This window comes from Miniopterus natalensis, chromosome 13 (assembly GCF_054644295.1).
Source record: "Miniopterus natalensis isolate mMinNat1 chromosome 13, mMinNat1.hap1, whole genome shotgun sequence".
Classification (NCBI taxonomy): Eukaryota; Metazoa; Chordata; class Mammalia; order Chiroptera; family Miniopteridae; genus Miniopterus; species Miniopterus natalensis.
Window position 1 is genome coordinate 2790389 of NC_142093.1, and position 15698 is coordinate 2806086.

At 54.8% G+C, this 15698-nt stretch overlaps 1 protein-coding gene across 1 annotated transcript in view; it reads left to right on the forward strand.

Moving 5' to 3' along the window:
- Positions 1–3154: 3154 nt before the first annotated feature.
- The window catches only part of HPCAL1 (hippocalcin like 1), a 72045-nt gene continuing 59501 nt past the window's right edge, over positions 3155–15698 (forward strand). Inside the window, exon 1 of the mRNA XM_087823809.1 lies at positions 3155–3364. The gene's annotated coding sequence lies outside the window, so the exon portion shown is untranslated. The remainder of the gene's footprint in view (positions 3365–15698) is intronic.

Consider the following 15698-nt stretch of genomic DNA (forward strand, 5'->3'; position numbering starts at 1 on the left):
CACCTTCCTCTGGCTATGAGAGACAAGTCCAGACCCTGAGCCCTCACCAGCAGGCCAGGCTCCCTTCCACACTCACCCTGTTCCCTAGAGGCCAAGGTTGGGAGAGGATCAGGAAGCAGGGACAAGAGGGCAAGGCACTGCTCAAGGAACAAAATGAAGTCCTAAAAGCCCCTGGTCCTGAGGACAGGGTCTTAGGGACCCCAGCCTTGAGATTAGAGAGGGGCAGCAGGGCAGATGGGGTGGGCAATAGATGAGAAGATGCACAGGGCATATCTTAGTCAACTTGGGCTGCCACAACAAAATACCTTAGGCAGAAGGGGCCTTGAACAACAGACATTTATTTCTCACAGCTCTGGGGGCTGGAAATCCAAGATCAAGGTGCCAGTTGATGTGGAATCTGGGGAGGACTCTTTTCCCGGCTTGCAGGTGACTGCCTGCTTGCTGTGTCCTCGTATGATCTTTGTGGAAAGAGGGAGAGGTCTCATTCTTTCTTCCTCTTCTTATAAGGCCACCAGCCCTACTGGATTAGGGCCCCACTCTTATGAAGCCAGTTAATGCTAATCTCCTAAAAGTCCTAACAGGTACATTGGGGGTTAGAGCTTCAATGCATGAATTTGTGGGGGATAAAATTCAGTCCATAGCAGGGCAGCTGCTCTAGAAAAAGGGAGTTTACAGTGATGAAGGGAGAAGATCCATCAGAATGTGCCTCTGAGTCACACTTCCTGGGTGAATCAAGGGCCACAACTACCAGTGGATCTGGTGGATCTCAGGTATAAGCAAGACGGCCTAATGATCCAATTTCCCCACCTCTGACGCATCTACTGACTCGAGGCAGGATCCAGTGATTCCTCCCAGCGTGTTCTGTGGCTGTTTTCTCTGCTTTGAGCTTTTGAAGGTGCAGTAGACACAAAATGAAGAGAGCAGGTTGTATCTCACAACCTGAGATGCAGGGAGACACACACCTTCTTCAGAAGTTCAGAGAAGGGAAAAGCACATGTGAGCTGAGAGGCCAGAGGGCTAGTTAAGAGCCAGACTGAGCCTTGAGGGATAGGTGGTTTCCAGGTTGCTGGGAAGAGAGGGGAAGTCACGTCAGGTGGCCTGCAGGCCAGGCAGAGAGGTAGGGTCCCAGAACATGCTCAGTCTGCTTCTGAGCTCTCCTGGAGCTTTGTCGCTGTCCACCCTGTGTCTCGCCGGCATCTACCATGCTCTCCCCTCCTCCTGGCCTTTGGAAGCCCCAGCAGAATGGCCACCTGCTCTGTGAGCTTTTCCTGACCCTCTGCCTATGAGCTGGGTTTGCAGGAGGTCAGGGCTCAGGCCTCAATGACCATAATTATCAAGCTTTGTGTGCACATCTGTTGCCCTGTGACGGAGTGAGGAAGAAAGGGGCCCGTTTCTGTGGAAGGAACATCGTGCTGTGCTCACCAAAGCCACTGTTTTCTCCTGGTACACAGGAGGACTGCAATTCTCAGACCCCTAGCACCCAGGGACCCTGAGACTAATTCTGGTCAGTGGATGCAGACAGAATTGATGTGCGCCCCCTCCAGGCCTGGATCCTAATGACCCCCAAGACTTGGGCTAAGCTCTCCTCTTGCGGCTGGCTGGAAGTCCCGGGGCCAGTGAAAGTTTGGGAGCCCTGAAGGAGAGTGGAAGAACCTCTAGATGCCGGGGTCGCTGAGCACCTGTGGGTAGTCTTCCCCACGCCCTCCAACCTGCACTGAAGTGGGGTCAGATATGCGACCACAGCAGAGCATAAGCTCCCCTGCTCACTCAGTATCTGCAGCCACCTGGCTCATGGGCCCCCACTGGGCATCTGACAGAGGGCCCCTCACCTGGAACACGACCCTCCGTGTGGATGTGCTACAGGAAGCCTACACCATGCCCCTGGCCACCGGTCTCTGCTGAGAAGAAAAGATGGCACCCAGGTACCAGGGCTGGCTCCATATGGCATCAGCACTGTGGGTGCGGCTGATGCTGTTGTTTTACAGGCATTAGTCCTCACAGCAGGGCCGACTGGGAGACGGACCCCCTCTGAGCTGGGTTTGCCCTCTGCCTGAAGAGACTGGGGTCTGGGCTCAGACCAGGTGCCCGCCAGGCCGCACTCATTCCCCTCAAGGCCGCCCACCTCTGATTCTCTGCAGCCTCCCCTGTAGTGGGAGTTCACTCGCCCTGTTTTTCTGGAGGAGGGTTTGAGAGACAGTCTGTCTCCGCGAACACTAAGGCCCAGCTCCACATTTATGGCTGTTTCTGTGGTTACCTTTCTTCAGGGATGGCTGGGGAGGGTGGTGGTGGTGGTAGTGCTGGAGGTGTGTATATATTTGTTCCCCTAAGGCCCCGAATTTCCGGAGCTGCTGGGCGAGGAGTCCCTGGCTCCTGCCCTCTTACGCAGGTGCCAGGGGCAGGGGATGGAGCGAGTCTGCAGGAAACACGGTCTGCGTCTCCCTGGGACCCAGGAGGCCAGCCGTCCCTGGCACAGGTGTCCACCAAGCCCCTTCCCCAGGAGAGACCCGCCGCGCGCCCGGGGCCCGGGGCCCCCCCTCCTCCGCTCGGGTCCGAGTCACAGGAGGGGCGCAGAGGCCGAGAGCCCACGGGGCCTGCTCTAGGGCCTGGAGTTAGCGAAGTCCACCAGGGCGCAGCGCAGGGCTCCCGCTCCGGGCGCCGCGCTCCTTCCCCGGGAGCGGCTGTTCGCGGGCGGCGGCGCGGGAGGGGCCGGGGGCCCGCAGGCGGCCCGGGACTCGGCCTCTTCCCCTTCTGGGCCACCCCGGCCGCACTTCCTGCAGACTCGGGAGGCGGGCAGCGGGCGGGGCCGCTCCTCGGGGCGCCGCCTCCCGGCCTCTGCTGCCCCCGCGGGCGGGCGGCCGAGGGTCGGGGAGGCGGGACCAGCGCTCGGCTGCTCCCCTCGCCCCAAATCCACGCGGGGCTGGGGCGCGGACGGGGTCGGGGGCTGCTCCGCGGCGGGCGCGCTAAAGAGGAGCTGGGGGTCCCGGGGTCCGGCGCCGAGGCGGGGCAGGGGGCGTGGCCAGGGCGGGGCGGGGCCGACGGGGCGGGGCCTCGGAAACTTGCGCCCCGCCCCCTGCGGCCCCGCCCTCGTGTCCCTTCCTTCCCAGGCGCGCGGCGGGCGGCGGCGTCTGCGGGCGGCGGCGGGCGGACCGGCGGGCGGGCGGGTGCCTCGGGCTCGCCCCCTCCCTGGCTGCCGGCTTCCTTTTGTTTTTCTGGACGGCGATGCGCGCAGGGCCGGCGCTGCGGCTGCGGGCGCGAGGAGGCCCGCGCTCCTAGCCACCCCTCCCGGCCTCGGCGCGCTGGTCCCGGGCGGCGGCGCCGAACTTGGGCTCGCGAAGCCGGCGGATCGCGTCCTGCGCCGGAGCAGGTAGGGAAGCGGCGGCTGCGGGGCTCGGGGCGCGCGGCCGTGTGCGCGGGCGTCCGCGGCGGCCGGGCTCTCCGTGCGCGCGCGCGCGTGTGTGTGCGCGTGTGCGTGTGTTGGGGTGTCTGTGCTCCCTGTGCGTTGGAGTCGTGGGTAACCGAGGGCGGCGGTGCGTCCCTGGAATGGCGTGTCCTCGTGGGGATCCCTGTGTGTGCACATTTGGGGCTGCGTTTGTGGGATTGTGTCGCGGGCAGTGGCTGGGGGGGACTGCGAGCGGCTGTGCGTGGGGCGGGAGTGGCGGGGTGGGCGTGGGCGGTCCGGCCTCGCGCTCCGAGCCCCGTGCCCGCCGACCCACGCAGCGCGGATCCCCCGGGGCACAGCTGGGGTCCCAGGGGCGGGCGCGGGCCTCGGGGGCAGCCCGCACTGGCCGGGTCAGGGGGCAGGTCCGCGGCCCACGTGGGTCTGACCTGACCCGGGGAGGGGGCGGGCCGGGGCGGGCCGGCCATCCGCTTCCTCCTTCCTGCGGGAGGGTCGGTCCCGCGCCAGGAGCCCCGGCACCGCCGCGACCCGCACTGCGACCCGGGCCCGGCGATTTGCTTTCCCGTGGAAGCGGGACAGCCCCTCCCTGGGGTCTCTGGTGGCGGTTAAAAGCAGAGCGCGCTAAACATAGCTCTTGGCCGAGTGCCCGGCGCACAGTAGGTGCTACGTTACTGGACCGGAGTCTCTTTTTTTAAATCATTTTTTTCCTCCGTCGTGGGTGGGGCTCTTGCGTTTCCCCCCGTGCGCGTGTTTTGCGCGCAGCCCTGACTTACCCGCGAAGCACGGAGGTTCCAGAAACTTTGGGCGCCGCCGCCCCGGGTGCGCGGAGCGTGCGGCCAGGGCCCGGCCCTTCTCCAGCCACCGGGGTCCGGCCGAGCGGGGCCCTTCTCCGGCCAAGGCAGCGGCTGGGAGCGGCAGGAGCCCTTTTATTCAACAAGTGCCTAGTCCGAGGGGCGTGGAGTCAGCGCCACGAGGGGAAAGGGGCGCTCCCGCAGGTACGCATCTCGGCGGCCTGGTCCCCCTGGAGGAGGGTGTTGGCTGGGATGCCCAGTCCTGCCTCGGGCCTCCGCCGTGGACACCCCCATTCCCTTCCATCAGCCTCAGGCAGGAGGCCGAGGGTTCGCGTGGGATCCCGCGTCTCAGTCCCACACCTTAATTTTAAAAAACACTTAGTTTTGAAACCTGCTACTTGTAATATTGAACTGCAGTGAATGCGCACACTGCTCCCACCACGATGCGCTCTCAGAGCCCTGCCAGCCTCACCGGAGCTCTTGCTCAGACCCAGCAGGGCCATCTGGCCGCTGCCTTCTGCCAGGGCCAGTGATTCCTTCCCTCCCTCCCCTGAGGTTTCTTCCTCTCAGGACCCTGCCCAGTCTGAACAGCCAAATAGCCTTTCGCCAAGGGGGCAGCCAACCTCAGGGTGCAGGAGGCCGTCAGAATGGAGCTGACATGGAATGGCCAGGGCCCTAGGGCTGGGGGCTGGGGCTGGGGCTGGGGCTGGGGCTGGGGCTGGGGCTGGGGCTGGGGCTGGGGCTGGGGCGGCCTCTGCCTCTGGCTGTGGGCTGCGTTTCCAAGTGGCAGGTGCTCCCGCTGGTGTTCTCAGGGAAGCTGGAACACTCTGCAGGCTTTTATGACACAGCAGCAGAAAACTCTGGATTGGTTCCTCTGCTTTGTCTTCCACGGGATGGAAGCTCTGAGATCTGAGCAGTGATGGCCTATGGGGTTGGTGGGGGGACAGAATAACCTAAGTTTCCATCCAGCTTGAAGGCAGGGACACACTTAGGGTGCAGTGTATTTTGTAAAATGATTTTATATCCTGGAAGAGAAGGAGCTTTTGATCTGAATCCTACTCTCTTCCCCACGATCAGATTCAATAATAATATTTAAAAAAAATCTGTCTGGTTTTTCAGAAGTCAGGCCAAAAGCTGCGTTATTTTTTTCCCAACCAAACCAGCCCTTTGTCTCAGGCAAACCAGTGTTTTGGCCTTAGATCTATTTCTGTTTCACTTTTGAAAGTGCCTGTAATTACTGAGCTCTTGAGGTTTTATTGAATAATGTGCCCGAGAGAAGGCCCAGGGGCTCTACCTCTCACTCGTCTCGGGATGTGGTGCCGAGCTCTAGCCTGGCCTGCTGCTCCCTTTGGGTTCCACTTTTACGCTTTCTGTAAGGTGTAAAATAGATGACAGTGTACGGTAGTAATTGGGAGAGGTGGCATTGGGAATCAGTTACCCAGAAGGTCATTCGACTTGAGAAACAAGAGTAAGTTGAGACCCCAGAAGAACAGAGATTCGCCTAAACTCTAGCCAACGATCTGTTCATTCCCAACAATCCCTTCTAAAGAGAGACTAAGAGAAATAACAGCTTGGACAGAGTCCTTCAGGATTTGTCGAATGCCTCCTTTTGGCCTTACGGCTGTGCAGAATGAGAAATCGAGAGGGACCAGGTGGGGACTTCCCTGGTGCACACACCCAGCTGCATTTCTACCTGGAGCTGCTGTGGAGTTTCATCCAGGCAAAGCTAGTAGTGTTATCTCCCAGGGCTGCACCCACTGCCTTCAGGGCCTCACGTGCACGGTTCCAAGGGTTGCCATTCACATAAAATACCATGTTGAGTGTTTGGCACTGGGGCAGTCTGTCTCCTCATTACTCCTATGTCCCTTCCCCCAAATCTATTCTGAGACCTTGTATTGCCACTCAGAAGTGGTCAAGTGCCAAGTTCATAGCACCAATTTATGAACCAGTGAGAATCCAGGATGCTAATAAGGAGCCCCAGAGTTTATTTGGCACCAGAGAGGAAGCTACTTGGCCCCGGAAATGTTATCTAGATTGGGATCAGGTTTGTATTAGAATTTAGCATTCCAGACAGCCCTAACTCATGCTTGCTTGCTGTGGGATAATGCTACCAATTTATGAGTTGCCAGCCTGGACTTGATGGGGGATTATGTTTCTTTTGCTGGTTTGAGGCACCTGATGTCATTGTGCTTAGGGAAGGAGGGCCCTGGAGACTTGAGCTGTGCTCTGCGTGGGGACTCACCACTCACCACCCTCTCATTGGGTTTCTTTAGTGTTTTCATGCGCACACGTAAGGCTGCACACCTGTGCATCTCATGTGGCCCTTTGGGTTGGGTTTCCAATTAGGGGATGACAGAGGGTAACTGTATATGGAGACTGAGGAGCGGGCTTAGCGGGTCTCTCGGTGCCACTGGCCCCATGGGAAAAAAAACTGTTTCTTTCAAATCACTTCCCACCAAAAAAAAAAAAAAAGGTTGGAATCTAGTGGCATGAGGTTTAATGTAACTTCAGGTCATCGGTAGTTTGACAGGTGGTACGTTTCTTAGGCACTGATGAGCAAGGTGCAAGTCTAAAGAATTTTTTAAGAATCATCTGACAAGCACAGTAAATCCTGTACGAGAGCCCTGCCTTGGCTCTGTCCTTTCAAGCCTAGTGGAATTTCTGAGGCAGAGCTTCGTATCTCTGCATTTATGAGGCGTGACTAACTGAGGATACCTTCCAGGAGATCGCGGGCTCTCTTCCTGTTGCAGCGCTTTCCTGCCCACACCAGGGCAGCAAAGGCGCCTTCTCGGGGCCCTTTTCATGTCCCTTTGTAAGCCAAGTGCACCCCCCACATTTGCTCATCCAGGGCTGTGCTTCCCCGGGATTCGGGTATTAGTTTCTTTTAGCGCTCAGAGCTGCAACCCAGGTGGCGGCAGGAAGCCAGGGGACTGGGTAACCTGCCAGCACCAGCCCCTCCTGCCTCACCGGAGGAGAAGCCTGAGGAGTGAGGGGTGAGTCTGAGCCTTGGCTAAGAAACACTCAGAACTGTTAAACGGTTACTCTGTGGATAAAGCCTCCGTGATCCTGAAGACAGAATCATGGGGGGTTCATGGTTCCCCTCAGGACGTCTTCCCTGATTGCCTTCCCTCCCTGTTGCTCTAGCCAGACCCTTCCCTGGCTCTGTGTGCCCTTCAGCAAGGGCGATGCCTCTGAGTTAGGCGCCGTGCTAAGTGCTCAGGTGAGCAAACCTGAGCTCTCCCAATGCTCAGACCCAACACAGTCCTCCTGGACACATCAAAGCAGAGCCGCCCCCCATCACCGAAAGCCATCTTCTGCCTGTCTTGGTGGATGGCTCTCATCTGCTCGCTCCCATCCCTGCCCCCCTGCAGTCCCCATGGCTCCTTTTCTGGGAGCAAAGCCTTGTCACCCTTTACTGCAGTCATGCTGTGGTCAGGTCAATGCCTGAGACAGGCTTTGTCATTTCACCCTCTGCCCTGTTACCCCCTGCTTCATTGTCTTCCTCCCAACACCCACTGTGTGCCTTGCTCCTCTCTGGGCTTGGAAAGCTGGGCACAGGCCTCCGCCCTGCCTGAAGTGGGATTGGTCTTGGACTGGGGGTGGGGAGAGCATCAAATAGCCCGTGGAGCACGACAGGTGCTTTGGGGGGGGAGCGCCCACCCCAAGCTAGGGCCAGACTGACACCTAGGATGAGTGCAGGTGTCTGGGAGGGAGTGGGGACAGTGGCTGCAGGTGGGACAGCTTTTCTTCTCTCCCCTCCAGACTTCTTTATCTGCTAAACTCCTACTCATCCTTAAAATTTTTTTTTAAACTAACAGCTTTATTGAGGTATAATTTATATACCACGGAGTGTGCCCATTTTAAGTGCATCCTCTGCTACTAAAGCATTTCTTTTCAAATTCAGGGTTTTTAGGCATGTTTTGACCCAGACTGTAGTAGTGGGCACCTGATGTGAGAGCCTGGGAGTGTGTGTGCCCAGTGCTCCTGGGCGTGAGCCAGTGAGGGTCATGATTTGGAGTTTGGGGAGCTGCCATTTGGGGTTGTCCCAGCTCACATCTTCTGAGCAGCATCTCTAAGGTCCTTGATGAAGCCACAATGACCCTGAACATGGGGGGGATGCCCAAAGAGATCAGACATAAGGATGCCTCCTCTCCCCCCTTGAGCGCTTGGAAAGTGTTGATTGAGTTTGGGTGCTCCCGTGCCAGGGGGCTGCCAGGACTCCTGGGAACACTGGCAGAATTCTGATTCTGTGCCGTGGCCTATAGATCACTGTGTTCCCCCCACCACCCCCGGCGGCAAAATGCTCAAGTTTCTGCTTCCTTCCTGTGCATTTAACAGACATTTCCAGAAAATGGAATTGACAACAGCTCCCCACCCTTCCCTGCCACTCCCAGCCTTTCTCTTTGCTGCACTGTAATCCGTTTTTGGAGGGAAGTGAGAACCTCTCAAAATCAATCACTGGGTTTAACAAAAATAATTTCCAACACTGTGCAGTTTTCTGTATTTATGTGTGTGGCTGGAGAGTGTCTCTGGCAGAGTGAGCGTGGGATGTCCAGAAAAGCCTGCCCAACGTGGCACCCAGGCAAGGCAGTGTGGGCGGGACTGGTGACTCTCTCCCTCTCCCCTCGCCAAAGTGTGGGTGGCAGTGGCAGGAACCAGGCTTTCTTAATAAAAATCCTTCAGTCAGGTGGTGCCAATCCCATGCTTGGACGCAGCCTGGACTGTCTGGCTCAGCTACCAGAGGTGGGAGACAAAACGTGGCAGCCACTCTGACTTCTTTCTTCTTCCCAGTAAGTAAAGGTAGACAGGCCTCAGACAGATGCTCGGGCCCGGACCTCTGGCCTGGATGAGCCATTCTTATTCTCTGGGGAGCGCTTCTCCCTCTTTCCCTGAAGACGGGATGAAGAATTGCTGCTGTTATTGGCATTTGTTCTCGGTGATGTTGCTCTCCCTGGACCTAAGAGTAATGTGGCTGAGCTGAGTGTCCTCAGAGCTAGCTGCAAGGTGAACGCTTATGCTTTTGGGAATTATTTTCACCAGTGTTGGTGGGAGTGTGTGTGTGGGGGGATGCAGCACAGTCAAGGAATTCCAGGTTTTCTCTGCAAGGGACCCCGAGCAGTGCAAAGGTCTCACTGTGGTCATATAGCTCCTTCCCCCGTGTCTTGTTGTAGGCCAGCTTCCCAGTATAACCACATCCTCTTCGTCATCCTTATTTCACCATTACCATCACCATTATCACCACCATCACCACCACCACCACCACCACCACCACCACCACCATCACCACCATCACCACCATCACCACCATCACCATCACCATTACCACCACCATCGCCACCATCCATCACCACCACCACCACCACCACCATCACCACCACCACCACCATCATCACCACCATCACCATCATCATCATCTTCTTCAAGCCTTAGCATTGCTTTCCAGCCTTTGGGCTACCTCCTCACACATCCCATTTTTGCTGCATTAGCTGTTTTTTTTTGTCAGAGGTGGGATGGTGGGGGACACTGCTGTTAGGTGGGCAGTGAGGGGAGTCAGGACAGGATGACGGGTAGGGTTAGGGAACCTGAATGGGTGGATGATACGATGTTACCTCACCTTGACTGGGCTTAGGGACGCTCAGATAGCTGGTAAACATTATTTCTGGGTGCATCTGTGAGGGCATCTCGGGGAAAAAATTAGCATTGGAAGCAGCAGGCTGAGTCAAGATCACTCTTACCAGTGCTGGTGCACGTCCTGCAGGCTGGTGAGGCCTGAGTGAACAGAAAGACAGAGGGAGCAGGACTTAGCGTGACTGCTTGGGCCTGGACGTCTGTGCTCGACGGGCTGCTTTGCAGACCGGGATGTGTGTTGGGCAGGTCAGCGCATTCGTGCTGGTTGGCCAGTGTTTTACGCCTGCATTAAAACTGCAGGACAGTGGTCTGGAAGCCATCAAGGATTGATGGGTTGGTGGAGTGACCTCCATTGCGTTACTAATGTCTGGCTTTAACTTGGTGTGGGCGGCTTTTTATCTCCACATCTCAGTTTCCTCACTTGTCAAATGGAGCTCAGGGCCAGATAACCTCTCATTTCTGTCAGCTCGACAGTCCAGGACAAATGTTTAAAAATGTACACTTGAGTTGTAGGGCACATCCAGCCTAAAGCACAGAGAGATTTCATAGCTAAACTGACTGCAAAAAAGGAATGAATCCCTTAGAAAACACAGACGCTTTAGCAACTGCCATCTTAAGAGCTGGCATCGTAATTCAGAAGAAACTGATAATATTGAGGAACAAATTTGTGGGGCTCAGCTTAGACGGAAGGGGTAGGGCCCGAGTGTACTGAAGTCGGGGAGGTGAACTCCCGTGTCTCATCCGCCCACCCGTCTCCATGCAACACTTTCTTACAATTTCCTGTGCCGGGAATGTTGCTAAGGGACCTGAGATCAAGAAGATGGTCTGTGGTACAAAGGAGGCGAGTGCTTTCCTTGGGATGTTCTGTGGGAGCCCAGGAGGCCGGCGGTGGAGCGAACTCCTTAGGCTTGAGGTCCTTGCTTCATGCAGAAGCTGCTTACGGCCCTTTAAGAGGCCACTTGCAAGAAACAGCAGCGGAGGGTGTTGCCCTCCGGGACAAATGATGCAATTCTGCTCTTTCTGGGAGGTCTTACCGCCCATGACCTAAGAAGCCGGGGGACTGAACTTCTTGTTTTGACTCCTTGTGAAATTAGAGAAAAGTCAGAATTAGGAAGTATTGTAGAAGACAAATAATTGCATTATTTTCAGACAAAAGTGTAAGTATTCATGCAGACTCCTGGCAAAAATTTCACCTCAAATTGGTCTTTTAACTAAATTACCAAGAATTCTTTGAAATGAGGGCATTTGTCATGTAGGCTACTAGGTATTTGCTAACGGGGTTGAACATAAGCAGTTTGAACATTTCTCCTAGATAGGGGGCTGAGAAGGAAATATAGACGGTTTCCTTTCAGTTCTGTTTGGGAGAGAAAGTGTGTGGAAAGGAAATTCACCACAGTGGTGGAGGCTGATGGGATCATGAGTGGTTTTTCTTTCCTGCTTTTTTGTACTTCTCTAAATTCTAAGTTTTCACCAATGGGCATGTTTTACTTTTGCAATTAGGTAAAAATAAAAGCTTTTAAAAGGAACTCAAGAACACATTCCTCTGATAACCTTGTTTACTCTCTCTATGTGCTTAGCACACTCTCTTTGTAGTCAGACTGGCTGGAACCCACAAATTCCATACTTGTGATTATTTGAATTAATGGAAATTTATCCTAATGCATCATTAAAATTTATTTTGCATCATTAGAATTTGTTAATCTCATCTAAATTCAATACTGAGTAACTCTATTAACAGGGACATAAAGGAAAACATTCCCTGTCTTCTGAGAAATTCACTGTTTCAACGCGGCAGAGGGTCGAGTTAGTGCATGGTCTAGGCTGTGTTTCTTCTTTTTGGTGTGCTTGAGTTGGGGCATTTTCTCTGTTTCTTGACCTGGAAGGAGCCTTCATGGCTCCTGCTGTGTTAACCTTGGGTACGTTAATGAGGTGGCTTGATGTCCTTGTACCAGCTGCCCCTGCTTTCATCTTTTCTCACCAGTGGCCCTGTTCCAGGAGTAATCTTCTTATTGTTTGTCTATCAGGATGATGTTTTTTCAGCCCCCCTCCTTTTTTTAAAAATTTATTGATTTGAGAGAGAGAGAGGAAGGCAGAGGGGGAGAGAGAGAAACATCGATGTGTTGTTCCACTTATTTATGCGGTCATTGGTTGACTCTTGTATGTGTTCTGACCGGGGATGAAACCTGCAACCTCGGCATAGCGGGATGATGCTCTAACCAGCTGAGCTACCGGGCCAGGACCTTCAGCTCCCCTTTTGAAAATAACTTATTCTGTTCCCCATCCCTGCCCTTCCTTCATGACCCCCTGAGAGGAAGACTGCTGGTCTTTAGCGCCAATGAGTTGGCGGATCCCTGGGGTGATCCTTTTTGAATCCCTGTGCTGCTTCTGCTTCTGACCTTGAGTTGATCTTGGGCTGACCTTGGGCTGACCTGGGGTTACCTTGGACTGACATTGGGGCTGACTTTATTTACTGGCTGGTAAGCAGGGCCATCTGAGCTCTCGTTAGAGCCACTTCTGACTCTCTGTGGCATCCCTCCAAAGGCTTCTTAGGCTGTTATTCCCATAGTTTTTCAGAGGTTTAATCTGTCTGAGTCCAGGATATTGAGTCAGCAGCGGAAAGTTATGAAAACGAGGCAAGCCATCAGAGAAATTGGCTAATATGAAAGATTCATTTCAGGGTAAATGAAGGAGGGAGATGCTTGGGGAATGGGTTGTCTCTCCAGGCAAATAATATTGCTATAAAATAGGAAAAACCAGAGGTTGCCTTTGCTGTTAGCTCAGTGATTGCTTATAGTTTCTTGGATTCGAAATTTGTAAAAAAAAACACAAAAACACATCTTTATAATCTGCTGTCCATATTTTTGAACTTAAGAAAGAAATATTATTGTCAGCCAAATACCATACAACATCTGGTAAATTATCTCAGGATCTTCATCATAAGGAAACCATATTTTAGAAATTTAATATGGCTCTTGTGTTCAGAGATGTTATTTTAGAAAGCCAGGTCCTTAGGTTATTGCAGGATTCCATGTAGGAGCAGGAAGGAAGTTCTGCCGCTGGAAACAGGTAGGTTACCATGGAGCCTGGGTGTGTCCCCGAGGGTGCCTGGGTCTCCCAGTTGTCCTGGAAAAGGAATACGCCTGCCTCCCTTTATGTGCTATCTCAGGAATTATGCGTGTGAGTTACATTTTTCTAAATGAAGGTCATATGTTTTAGTTGACTTACAGAGTGGTTTCTGACATAATTTTGCCCTCTGCTGTTTGCTTAATTATTAACAGTACGTCACCCTCCCTCTCTCGCCAGAACACTTAAATGCGCCGAGGGAACGCCCGTCCGAAACAACAGCCAGAACGGAATCTTTTCATGAAGCCGGGCGGCTCTCAGTGTGTGTGTCATTACCCCGTGTAACTCGGCAGTTTAATGTGTGGGCCACGCGCCCTGAGCGCACATGGTGGACAAGGTTATTGGGAGCCCTCCCTGGTGGAGCTTATATTACGGTTGTGACCCAAGCAAGACAGCCGAATCCAAGGGGGGGCATGGGCCGATCTGTTCCCAGCGCACACGGCGGCGGAGAGCCCCCCTCGCTGTCCCATGGGGTGAGTGGGCCCCGGCCTTGTTGGAAGGGTGCTGCACTGGGTCTTCTCTTACTCACAGACATTTTCCAATAGGTAGAACAGGGCTTTCTCTGTGAGCCTCCCTTAATTTTCTACACTAAGAAAATCCTATGCATGCTTGTTCTCAGGTCCCTCCCCCACTCGTGGTTTCCCAAGGCGGCTGATGGTTAACTGTGTGGAAAGCTCTTTGCATTTCTGGGTCTTTTCAGACACCTGGCAGCTTCCTTTCTCCGGTCCTCCAGCTGGGTTTCAGCATCCTCCGACCTGGGAAAGAGAGCGTCCACAGCACCCAGCTGCTGGGGGCCGAGGTCCGCACCCCCCCAGGCTGTGTTGCAGTCAGTTATCAGCAAAAGGCCGTCCTTCCTTCTCTTCTGCCATTTGTAGCGAGCAGAGGCCTCCTGCAGCCCCACCGCAGGGCGGCCGTCCTGCTCAAGCTTGTTAACTGGTGGGGACCCCTCGTGGGCCCCTCACAGCCTGAAGAGGCTGCACGTGGGCGTGGGGCAGAGGTGGCAGCTGTGCTGGACGGCGCCGAGGTTGGGAAAGCGGCAGGCTCCAGCCTGTGTGTGCGCCGTCATCTGGCAGGCGGGCTCGGTCTTCTCGCTGCGAGGGGGCACGGCCCGAACAGGAAAACAGGCCTCAGCCCCCAGCGCCCGGGCGTGGGGCCATCTGCCTCCTTGAACTCCAGCCACAGACTGGAGATGTCTCTCCGTGGTGCTGGGCTGGCTGACGGATAGTGAGCGACGGTTCTTTCTAAAGAGAAAAGGAACCCCTGTGGACTCTGCCCCGTCCTTGTCCCTTCTGCAGGCACCCACCATCGCCTTCTCCATGCAGGTCCCTGGGGGCCACCTGGGCACCGCCCTGAGCATCTGTGAAATGGGAATTACAAACCCTCCCTAACAGGATTGCTGTAAAACCGCCACCAGACCTCCTGTAGAACAACCACCAGATCTCCTGTAAAACAACCACCAGACCTCCTGTAAAACAACCACCAGACCTCCTGTAGAACAACCACCAGACCTGCTATAAAACGACCACCAGACCTCCTGTAGAACCACCAGACCTCCTGTAATACAACCACCAGACCTCCTGTAGAACAACCACCAGACCTCCTGTAGAACAACCACCAGACCTCCTATAAAACAACCACCAGACCTCCTGTAAAACAACCACCAGACCTCCTGTAGAACAACCACCAGACCTCCTGTAAAACAACCACCAGACCTCCTGTAGAACAACCACCAGACCTCCTGTAAAAAAACCACCAGACCTGTAGAACAACCACCAGACCTCCTGTAGAACAACCACCAGACCTCCTATAGAACAACCACCAGACCTCCTGTAGAACAACCACCAGACCTCCTGTAGAACAACCACCAGACCTCCTATAGAACAACCACCAGACCTCCTGTAAAAAAACCACCAGACCTCCTGTAGAACAACCACCAGACCTCCTGTAGAACAACCACCAGACCTCCTGTAAAACAACCATCAGACCTCCTGTAAAACAACCACCAGACCTCCTGGAGACTCTGAAATGCTGTATAAACATGAGGACTGTTACCAGCATCATCTCCTTCACCAGCACCATCAGTCTATTTCTACCCACATCCCGCTGCCCCTGACAGGGCTGATCTAAAGCAGCAGGTTCTGTGCTGGGTCTTCACGGCTCCCTTGTGGAGGGTGAGTCTCCAGTCTCCCCCTTCTCTGGTCTGGGGTCAACCTACAGCTTTCATTTTCCTCCTGCAGGAAGCCAGCCCACAGAAGAGGCCAGGAGAATGGATTGTCCTGGCCCCACAGAGGAAATGGATTAACATTCATGTTGCTCAACCGGGCCCCCCCCAGCCTCCGACCTGCCTCATCTTTCTTTCTGCCTGGCAGGGGAGTGCCCAGCTGTTTGTGCGCTAGGGTTAGGAGACCTGGGAAGTTACTACTCAGATTTAAAACACTTGTTCACATACAGTCAGCGTGGCTCAGATCAGAGCACATACTTAGCGAGCAGCTCCCCTAAAGCTGTTCCTGGATCACAGCCCCCCAGTGTGGTCACGTTTGTCAGGACCCAAGGCACAGAGGGTGGGGTGGGGTGGGGACTTGGGGTGTAAAACTCTCAGGGATTTGTTTATGTCTGACCTGTGCCCCCCTAGGGGAGCTGGTCCTGGGCTGCAGAGTGTTCCCCGTCGTGGCTGTGGGTGGGTTCTGTGGGAAAGACTAACTCACAGGATTCTAAGCACTGTCGTTTGAGGAGAGGGACATGTGCTAACCCTCCTGCCT